This window comes from Strix uralensis, chromosome 23 (assembly GCF_047716275.1).
Source record: "Strix uralensis isolate ZFMK-TIS-50842 chromosome 23, bStrUra1, whole genome shotgun sequence".
In the NCBI taxonomy this organism is placed as follows: domain Eukaryota; kingdom Metazoa; phylum Chordata; class Aves; order Strigiformes; family Strigidae; genus Strix; species Strix uralensis.
The window spans coordinates 9,357,342-9,368,799 of record NC_133994.1 but is presented as its reverse complement, the minus strand read 5'-3'; positions in this window follow the sequence as shown (position 1 = coordinate 9,368,799).

The window sequence follows — 11,458 nt, the reverse complement described above, 5'->3', positions numbered from 1 at the left end:
AGGAGGCACAGAGAGCTGGCATACGCGATCCACCCACGTTATGGCGCTACCATTTCTCAAACTGCACCCGAGAAGTCACACCACATGTGGGCAGACAGAAAAATTAGCTCTGGAGCTAATTGCACCATCTCCTGAATTGCACCTATTGAAGGTCAATGAGTCTCTGGCCGGGAACAGAGCTGGCGGTGCGTGGCTGTGATTGAAATCCACATCTATGAAAGGACAGAGCTTTTCGCAGAGCAAAGCAACGCTAGAGAGGATGGACTGGATTGTTCCAGCAGGGAAGGAGCAAAAACACACAGCCTGGAGGGTTTGAGCTGCCAGGCCTGTCATGAAACAAGGCTCAGCCAAAGATTTAGGTTGGAAGGGCTCTCTGGAGGTCCACAGTCCAGCCCCCAGCTCCAAGCACGGCTGACTTCAAAGTTAGATCAGGTTGCCCTTGGCCAAATGAGAGCTGAAACTCTTCACAGATGGAGATTTTTTTGGCCCCCACCAGTACTGCCTGGGAAATTTTACGTGTGCACATGATTAACAGCACAGATGCAATTCAGGGATGCAAAAGGCAGAGGGAAAGTTTTCAGCTGCAAAATTACCCAGCCCTTTCCAGAAACTCAAGCATTTAATTTTGTGCAAAGTTCTGGTGCCTTTGATGCCTCCTGCTGCTGGTTGTGTGGGAAAGAGACAACCAAGATCCTGCCGAGCATAAGCCACGTGCTCATGTGTGCAGACGGAACCAGGGAAGAATAACTGTTCTCACACAAAGAAAGCTGAGGCAAGTTGGGATGCACAAAGTTTTAAAGCCGGTGGTACATATCAGCTTCAAGGTTACCTTACAAAAACATAGGGACAGAGAGACAGATGCACTATGATCTTTGCCGTGTCCCCTTCTCCCTGCCCCACAGAGCAGCTCTGGGGAAGCTTGTTACTGCTCATGTTATCCCCGATAACTGAAAAATTTGAATAGTAAGAATGTCCTTGCTAGGTACAATTAGCTCCCTGAAATAACCCATCTGAATTCTCAGGAGCCAGGCTTATCTTGCAGGCCTGGTCATTAAGAGAATCATCAAGATCTTGCTGAAGACAGAGCATTTATCAGCCTGTTCAGGAGCCGACCCTGCCTCTCCAGAGCAGAAGCAGAAGCTGTGTCCTTCATGCGGGAGGTACCTGGTTGCACAACTTGAAGCGTAGCTTCCACACCAGGCAGGGTCCAACCACCTCCTCCCTTAGCAGCTCTGCTCTGTGTCCAGCCAAACCCCATCACATTGTGAAAACAACTCTGTGTTTGGCCTAGGAAGGACCCGTGGCGAATGCCAGCCTAGGAAGAGGTAGAAAGCCAGATGCTGGCAGCAGCAGCGGCAAGAGCAGGCTGCAGGCAGCGGGGCTTGCTCCAGAGCGGTAGGAGGTGGCAGGGGACAGTGGCGGGCAGGGACAGGGACAGGAGGGAGGGAGTGGACGACCAGCAGGCAGGCAGGAGCAGCAGGCAGGAGCAGCAGCAGGCAGCGGGTGGTTAATCAGCCGTCTGCTTCCGTGACTGAGCTTGGTGTTTGCAGCAAAGAGCTCCGGAGACGAGAAAGCCTCTTGCTCATGAAAGAAACATCAGTGCTAATCGAATCAGGGTCCAGCCCAGCAGCACGCGACAGGCCACAGTGGCTCATTCATATTTCATGCTTTGCTCCACTTCAGCAAGATAAAGGCCAGTGCAAAAGGTGGGGGAGCCCTGCCTGGCATGGGTGGGACCCCAGAACCATGGAGGGAGGCCAGGGAAGAGGGGAACCAAAGGCTGAGCTGCACATGGGCTGGGGCCAGGGTGTGGGAGGGTGGCTGGGACTTGCCAGCAAGTCCGTGATGTCCCAGGTAAGCTCAAGTCAGCTCTCACTGGCTTTCAGGTTCTGTCCTCTGAAGGTCAGCAAAGCAAATGGGTTGCACGGGGCTTTGCTCCTTCTCTTCCACAGCTGCTAGAGGCTTTTCTTGGCCCCTGGTTGTGGGGCAGTTGCTCCTCAGTGCTGCTAGTGGTGGGTAGAAGCCCAAGATGGTTGTAGCCAACAAGATGAGAAGACAACACTCATGGCAGACAGCGTCTAGGGTCTGGTTGCCCCCCAGAAACATCTCTTTAGAGGCTTTGTTCTTGTCTGCAAGATTCCAGAGACTTGGGGATGGGGGTGTGGGGTGCAGATCCTACCAGCAAGCCACACAGAGCTACTGCCAGTGTAGGAGATGCAGGTTGCAGGTAGGGTCCTCAGCCTATGGCAGGAGCTGAACCAAGGTCTCTGCTGCAACAGCAAGGGGATGTGAGCAGCTCTGTGGGGTACTTTGCTGCAAAGCTCCCAATAGGGACGGTGGAGGAAGGCCTGCAGGAAAGGGAAGGCTGGTGGAGCCCATGTTCCAGGCTGATAAGCAGGAAGAGATAAAAACAGGATTAAAGGACAGGCAGGCTGGGAGTTAGACAAATGGGCGGGAAGCCATCTCCACTCCTCCTGGAGCTCTGACAAAAGGGACATGGGACCAAGACAGGAAACTCCTGGTTCAGATCCAGAGACTTGACCCTTTACTGCTGCCCATTCCCAGCGTGCCCAGACCAGTAAACCAGCTGGCAGCAGCTGGTGAGCCTGTCACTGGGGGGAGCCCGCTGCCTTTCCCTTCCCTGTGTCAGGCTTCCATCTCCCAATAGCGCTCTCTGCTTTGGCCTTTTACGTGGCTCAGAGACCCAGCATGGAGAAGTAATTGGGTTTCGTGGGGATATCACTGGTGCTGGCTCAGAGCAACCTATGGATGTCTGCAGGGCATTCCATCCATCCCACCACCTTTCCCTCCCTGCCTTGCTTCCACCCCTCCTCTGAGACCATCGACTTTGTCAGGAGCACCAAAAATAGAAGCGGTTCAGAGATTCTCACGCAGTTCAGTGGCAGCTGGTGGGTTCTGCCCTCCATGAAGCACGGCTTGGCCGCAAGCCAGTTGTCCTACTGCTCAGGCTGTACTCCAGGAGGGCACAGGCTGCCTGCTGTGGCCAAACCAGTGGTGCAAGCTACAGGAGCAGAGTGCAGGCAGATGATATGAAAAATCTGGGGGCTCCTGCACCCCACTGCAGGCATCAGACACTGCTGGCTCCCCCAGACTGCCCACACTGCACCCTGCTTTCAGCCAGAAGCCATATCCTGGACTCCCAAAACTTTCCATCTAAAACTGGTGAGATACTTCATCATCAAATAAAGAGGTCTGGAAGCATTCCCAGGCAGGACTCCCACCGCTCTGTGGTGCCAGGAGGGTCACTAGCAGGGAAGACATCTCCCCAAAGCAGACCTGTCCTACCCCAAGAAGATGTGGAGGCAGGAATGTGGCTAATCCAGGCTCAGGGGTAACTGAGCCATGCAGAAGCAGAGCAATGCCACCATGGAGCAATAGCAAAGGAGGGACTGGCAACAGCAGTCACTGAGGCTGGGGCTCGTCAGGGATTGCCGCAAGGCTGTGGTGCCCCTCACCCTCCTTCTAGGGCCACAGAGGATGCTAAGATGTTCTGGGCTAATGACCAAAAGGGTGAGACACTGATCAAACCTGACAGGCTCTGGGTCTCCCACAGGGCTGGGGTGTAAGACAGCATCCTGCACCGCTCAGCCTGCGCAGCACTGTGTGGACAGCAGGGCCCACGGTGGGACCTGTGCACAAGGAGAGGTCCAGACCTGGGGACCACATGTAGCCTATGGCAGCAAGGGGCTCACCTGAGGGCAAATCCAACCTCCTGGAGGTGACCCAGGGCAGGACATACCTGTCTTGACCCCCACAAGCGGGTTTGCATGGCCACTTCTGCCCACAAGGGAAGATACTGAAACCGCAACAGGAAGAAGAAAGGTTTGGGGCAAACAAGCAAAAACGTTAGCAATTTCTGGCACAGAACTTCCAGATGGAGCCTTGCCTGACTCCTCTTACCGTCAAGTCTGTAAACTCACAACACGTCTGCCTGGATCTGCTCTCTTGTCCCACGCTCTAGCTCCCAGCACCTACACAAAAACACAGGCTCAGCGAGAGACAGCCGCTTGGCAGAAGGGAGATCTGTGGGCAGTCATCACAAATGCCTCCCATGGACCCTGAACATCCTTAAAATCTGGGGAATCTCACCCCAGCTGTAATGCTGGCCCTTGAAAACCAGTCCCATGTGCCAATCCTGTGTACCTCAGGTGGTGTGTGCTGTTGAGTCCCTTTCATCAACTCTTAAATACTCTTAAATTCCCCACCTTGCAGTGCACTAGGATTTTAGAGAGGCTTGAAAGGTAAATGTGAATATAGACATGGTAGTAGGCTTGAAAAATCGAGCAAGAACAAGGGGATGCAGGACACTGGAGAGATACAGCTGGCACAGATCCACTCATCTTTCCAGGGGTGTTTTACCAGGATGGTGGAGAACTGGGGGTGGACCAGGTGCAGCTCATCCTTGAGCTGCTTCATTTTGCCCCTAACAACTTGCTTATCACCCCCAGCCCTTCTTCCACAGTTATAGGCTGAGAGAATAAAGTTTTTTGCCAGGGTGCACTGGAAGCTTGAGGTGGGGAAAGACTAGCAGCCTGGGGATGCTCAACAAGAGCAGGGTGGGCAAGGAGGTCTCTGTCCTGAGGGCAGGACTGAGTCCTTGTGCCAAAGGAGCAGCGTTGGGGGCTTGACTGCTAAAATGAGGATGTGTAAAAGCTGAGGATTTTGTCAGTGGTGGGAGCAGTCCTGGGAGAGGATCAAACTGAAGGCGCTGCTTTGCGAGGGCAGAGAGTTGGCGGCCGCAGCTGTCAGCACCGACAACAGAGGGCTTATCAAAGTGCAGGGAGCTCCCTGCAGCCCACCACAAGCATTGCTCAGCCCAGCCACGTCCATCTGTCCATCCTGTCCTCCCAGAGGTGGGCGTCTCTGACAGGCACTCTGCAGAGAGAAAATAAAAACCCAGGCTCCCCACAGCTCCGTGCCCCTCCTGACTCCTTGGTGTGCGTGTGCGGGGAATTTCAAAGAGGATGCAAGTCTGCTCTTCCCAGGAAGGAACTCTGTGTTACCATCCTCTTGCAGACAGGGCATCATCCCCATCACAGCTGTCCTCCTTGGGCACTGACCTGCTCAAAAGACATATGCAGAGAGGTGAAACCTGGTTACGAACACCACAAGATCCCCTCCCCACAAAGGATGCTTCACCACACTGCCCATTGCCCTCAGCAGGCTGTGGGACCAGCCCAGGGGGGCCCAGGAGGAAGGCGAAAGAGAGGTGGTAGGATGCTTTCAGGGAGCAGCTGAAGATGGTGTCAGGAGAGCATGGGACAAAGGTAAATTGTGGAAAACCAGAGCACATGAGCTACAAGTAGTCTTGGGGGCACTTTCCTTCAGGACAGTGTCTCAAGTCGCAAGTTGAAGAAGAGCTTTGCCTGCAGTGAGCTGTCACAAGTCCCTCTTTCATGCCTTCTCCTGGGCATATGTGGATGCAAGCTGAGGCTGTCACTGTCTTGTCTGTGGGGACACTGCTACATCGCACACTATTTCTCTGGCTGTCACCTATTTCCACAAAGCCTGTAGAAACATGAGCTCCTCTGTGCTTGCTGTCCTCTGTCACGTGCGGCTGAAGCCCACCACGGCTCCAGGAGGGGGACAGAGATGCAGGACAGGTACAGTCTGTGGGGGGATGCTGCCTACAACTGCGTTGCCAAACCCTTGCTGATAAAATAGGTGAAATGCCTTGAAATGTCTTGGAAAGCTGTATTATAACATTTTAGTGCTTTATGTACAGTATTTATTGATGAGATCTGCTGCTTAGAGATATTTCAGTGCCTGGAAATTTCACAGGGGCTGGTGAAAGGGACCTCTGGGTTGTCCTGTCCATCATCATGTTCACAGTTGGGCTGTCACCTGTCACAGATCAGGTTGTCCCATAGCACCATGCTCCCCTCAGACTCCTCCAGAAATGTGGCGTGTCCTCGCTCTGCTTGGCTGGGGTTCTGCCAGCCTCTCCTGATCACAGGCCCTTCTGCTGCCTCCCCACTAACCAGCACCCTCCTCTGGGGCTCTCTGAACAGGCAGTCCCAGGCCACTGCAAACACAGATGTCTGGTGCCACCTGCACAGTGTGGACAAATGAACCGCGGGCTGGAGGGGTGAGATCTGCGCTTCTGGCTCAGGCATGGGAGCTGGACTCTGAAAGGACAAGGGAAACTGAGGCAAGAAACAACACTGAAGAGACTAACACTTCACTTCAGGCTGGATGTCTCTTATCCCAGCAAAGCCTGAGAGAGGCTGTGCTGGGAACCACAAGCCATGTCTGTGCCTATTTCCTTAAGTATCGTAGTGTTGACAAAGAAGTGAACTGGAATCAAAGTGCCTGGAAAAGTTAGGATGCAGGGAGGATAGGAGCAAGGAATGGGGTTTTTTTGGCATGGTAAGAACATGCACAGAAATGTGCCCATGGTTAGAGAAGGGCCCATGCACCAGCAAGTCCCATCCTGTTTCCATGTCTCTGAGTAGGGGAGCCAAAGATTTCACTAGAGAAATTTTTTCCTTTGCAAAGATTATACTCTATAAGTCATTGCCTCTAGTTATGAAAAGCTCTTTTCCACACCAGGCATGGCTTGCCCTGGCCTCTTATTTCAGCTCCCACCCTACTCAGACCTACCTTGGCAACCCTGTGCTCCTCAGATCATTCCAGTTCCTCCTCCTGTCTCAGCTCTTCCCAAGTCTCTCAGTCACATCCTAGTTCACCCACATCTGTCCTAATCACCTTCCTTTTCCCACCACCCATCCCTCTATTCTCTCTTGAAGAGTCCCATTGCTTGCGTAAGATGCTCCTGTATGGTGGTAACACCCCTCAGCAGGGCTCAGCAATGGAGAAGCATCTATGGAGCCAGCAGGACTTGTCTCTCCTCTGGAGCATCTGAAGCCAAGGAGGCTGTTGTTCTGCTCCCAAGGCCCTGTAGAGCCCAGAGGTTTCCAGCTCCCAGGTTTACTCCTCCCCGCACCCCAGCAGAGAGTCACATCAAAGAACACAGCCTTTTGTTTAGGCCTTGTTTGAAGTTTGCTGGAAATTTTTGGTATGCATGCAGCGGTGTTTGACTCATGCTTGTTCCCGGAATAAATGCTCATTGCATTGCTCTTAAATGATTGGAGGCCCCCAATTTTAATCTTTTATTCATAATCTTCTTCCAGCTCAGACACAGAAAAAAACATGTAAATTCAAAACCTGCGAGAATTGAAAATTTCATAAGTGCTGCTGACCCTTTGCTGGCAGCTCTGAATGTGAGAGAAATAAAGGAATTGTAATGAGGAACCTCATCTTTTGATACCAAGTTTAGAGGAACCCAGCATTAAATGGGGTTTCATCCCTCCCTGCTGTGTGTCTCTGTGGGATGGGGTCAGTCCCACTGGGCGGGGAGGTGTAAGGCTGCTGCTCCTGCCTCTCCATCACCTCCTGAATTTCCACCTCCTCTCCTCTGCACTGAGAGCTGTAAGCTCACCCAGTGCCTTTGGAGCGTGCCCTGCCCGTGTTGCAGCACACATCGCTCCCCAAGCTCATGCCCCATCAGTGCACTAAAACTCGTCCACCCAAACTGCCCATGTCACTCCACACTCCCTCAACTCCTGTCCAGGCACAAAGACCCAGTGGCTCACCACCATCTGCACTGCATGCCCTAGCCTCTCCTCCTTGATACATCCAATTACCTTGCACCCTTCTCTGTGTTTGGGAAGGACATGTTACCTGTTATCTGCTGAATGCCACCCCACCCACACTCTCAGTCCCACTGCCCACTCCCTACATGGGCCACTTTTCAGGACAACTTTGTGAGGGGAAGATGGGAAGGTGAGGAGGAAATGAAACACATATGATGAGTAATAAGAAATCTATATGAGTGAAAGACTCTGGGGTCAGGAAGACATCAGTGAGTGCCTGGGAACAATTTCATTTTCTTTCAGCATCAGCAAAATAAAAATCTCTAATGTGCCATGGCTGGGAGTCTAAATCAACAGGTTTCAATGTCTTTACCCTTTTTGCATGTTTCCTGTGTGGTGTGCAATCCCTTAGTCTTTTTAACTCAGTAAAAAATCCTTGCTTTATTTACTTCCAAGAATAAGCAGCACAGTGTGTAGGGGAAGTGTTGCCAGCTTTGCATTCAGAAATCTTTCTGGCACTTGCAGGTGGTCTGCAATTCCCTTCTGGAAGGACCAGCATAAGCAGAAGATGGGGCAACTGTGCACTGGGATTTCCCAAGACACAACTGCCAGGAGTTTTCATCCAGGAAATTTGAAAGTCTCTGTTGTTTGTCTGGATATTGTGGGTATTTGACAGCCTGCTCAGAAGAGCAGGTGTAATTGTGCCTGGGTTGCTGGATGAGGTACCCATAAACTGCCGAGAGTGCAGAGAACTGAAGATCCTGCTCACGTGCTGCACAGTAAAATTGCACATCCCGGGCCACATGGGTGGTCTGGCAGAGTCACAGGTCCCTGAGGAGCTGGGCTGCGTGTGTCTGGGGATCCCCTGGCACTCCCTTCTGAATGAGATGCATCCCATGGACCAGTAGGACTACCCTGGGTGCAGGGATGGGATACATGTCATGGAACTGGAGGTTAAGTCAGGCTGAGCAGTCCAGGTTCCCTTTTACACCCAGTGGAGTGTATGAAGGCAACTTCACAAGGCAGGTGATGACATGCCTTTCATTTCCTTCTTTTCCCACTCAGCGCAGCAGGCGACTGCTCAGAGGGAGACCTCCTAATCTGAGACCTGTGTTTCAGCTCTGAAGCCTGTCCCATGTTCCCAGTCCCTGCGGCAGAAGTCAGGGTTGCTGCGGTCCTGACTCATCTGTCCCCACACCCAGCTCACTTGAGGTGGGGAGACCCTGACCTGATTGCAGAACAGGCACTTTTGTCAGCCTCTGTTCATCCTGGGATGAACTGTGCTGCTATCTCACTCCTTAATGGTGGTTTCCAAGATGTGACCTATGGGATACTTCAAAGCCCGTGTAGAACTCAACCCATAACCCTTGGAAGGGTTAAAACAGCATCTGTGGGTGATATTTCTATCTTACATCAGATTATCCTGAGTAATTTGCTTGGACATGATGCTAAATGACTGTGCTAAAAGCAGAGAGCGAAGGTGGTTTGGGAATACAGCCTTCCTTGGCAGACTAAGCTGGTATGTGATCAGACAGGAATCATATCAGTAAATAGGAAGCAGAGTTCACCATCTGTTAACACCATCCACGGAGCGCATCTGACCCCTGCAAACCTGCATAAAGTTGGCACAAACTGAGCGTGGGTGCAGAGCTAAGACGGGTGGCTCCACGCAGGGCTCTGCAGGTGCTCTGCAAGTCCAGACTGCCACCTCCAGGCACACAAAGCTCGCAGAGCCTCACTTGCTAATGACACAGGCGAATTTGGCCTGGACAGCTGTAAATGAAATGCTTTGGAGCTGACTTATTGGTAGTTTGGGGTAATATTGGGTGAGACTAGAAAAGAAAAGCTGTTTTACTAGGGAAGCTCTCAATGGTGCAAGTTGGAATGAAAGTCTCTTGGGGGACATTTAAGAAGGTGTGAAAATCCTGAGGGCTACTTTGATACATGAAGGGGTTTATTTGCTGTCATACCTAAGCCAGAGTTTCCATCTCCTCTCCTCGGATGGAAGAGTTTGCCTCTCAAGCAGGTCCTTTCCCTGGACAGGCTCCCACAGTCCCCTCCACAAGGCATTTGCTGCTGAGCTGTTTCCTCTCCCAGCCATCAGGTTCCCTGGGTGCCAGCCCTGTCCCCAGCCTGGCCAGACTGGACACCCACTGCCTGTGGTGGGGCTCAGCTTTGGGAACATGGAGCAGTGCGTGAGGTCTGGAAACACTGCTGTGTGCTGGAGAGGAGCCCCGAATGACTGGCCCTTGACAGGACTGCAATTTCATCACAATTTCTTCTAGAAGGGGAAGAAATGACATGTTAAAAATAATGACACAACCATCCGTCATCTTCCTGAGGGTTGTGAGCAGGGTGATGGTCCTTGCAGTCTTTCACATGGTGGTGCTGTAGTAGCTGGGGAGCAGCTCTGAAACCAGGCCCCTGCCCACTCAGAGCAATGCCCACCAGCCCAGCTGAGTGCTTCTGCCCCTGCCTGTACCCGGGGGAAGGAGCCAGGCCACCAGCATGATCCATCCTTCCATGAATCAAGTGTTTCCTTTGGGACTGAGAAATGTAAGAGAACTTTGTACATTCTGCACAGTGTGGATACTGGCTTCATTCATAGCTGAAATAAATTAGTGAAATATGGGTTGTCAGTGAACACTGACATGTCCCAGCATTCCCAGCTGTCCCACTGTGCCCAGTGCCAGCAGTATACTGTGAGCGAGGTGTGGCGTGGTTGCTGTCCCTGTCTGCATGATGGGGCGGAGGTCTGAGCAGAACCTGCCGAGCTGTGTGCACTGGACATGAATGTGGAGGAGAGGGATGAGGTGACCTCCAGAGGTCCCTTCCAACTATATTTCTTGAAGCCTCTGGCAGATAAAGGCTCAGCAAACTAGAAAGGTGGAACGTGATGCTTAAGGATGTGTTTCGGAGGTGATGGGGAAAGGAGTAGGGTCTGGGAGAGGACAGTCCTGCAGTCATGATGTGGGCGGCAGTGATGGGAAATGCAAATACTGAAATGGGGTACATAAGGGGAAACGCAGAGCTCAGGGCTTGTGGGCACAACCCTCAGCACTGGGGACACTGCCCAGGAGCAGCTTGCCCAGCCTGGGGGCCAGTGCTTTGGGCAAGGGAGCACCACAGAGAATGTTGAAAGGGCGGATTGGGAGGAAGGAGGCTCCAGGACTGGCAGGATAACTCACAGCATGTAGACAGCTGGTGCAAAGAGGGCTGGGGCACCTGGGGGGAGAGAGCTGCACAGCACCACGGGTGAGCCGGGCTGGCCTTTCCCCACAGTGGCAATGTGAGCAGGGCTGCACTGCCTGAGGACGGTCACCTCCATCCCTGAAGAGGTGCAAAGGCTGGGGATGTGTGAGCAAGCACTGACATGGATAGAGCCAACCCCACCCTGTGCGGTGGTGCTCTTTTGGTTTTATATGGCAAGAAAAATATGCTTCTTTCCCGCAAATGCCGGTGTTGTCTTTTGTCCCTGCAAATCATACGCTGGCAAGACCTTCACTGAAGGGCAGCTGGAACCACAGCTAAATGCCTACAGGAAGGGTTTTGCAAACCCTCCTACAAGATACTTCAGCTCAGACTTCAGGGGATGAGGGTTGAGGTTCTACTGGCTACTTTTTTTGCTTTTTTTAAAAATTCCTGAATTTCCAGGATAGGGTAAACCTGGGTCTGGGAAAACCCGCAAGAGGTTCAGAAGAGCCTCTGCACGCAAGATATCCTGTGCTTGCATGATCTCCTGTGTGAGATGCTCCTATGTAACAATGACTTAATGGTTTTGGGGAGGCTTCTCCCAGCCCACAGCACAGCAACCCCACCACAGGAAGCCTACAAGTGATCAG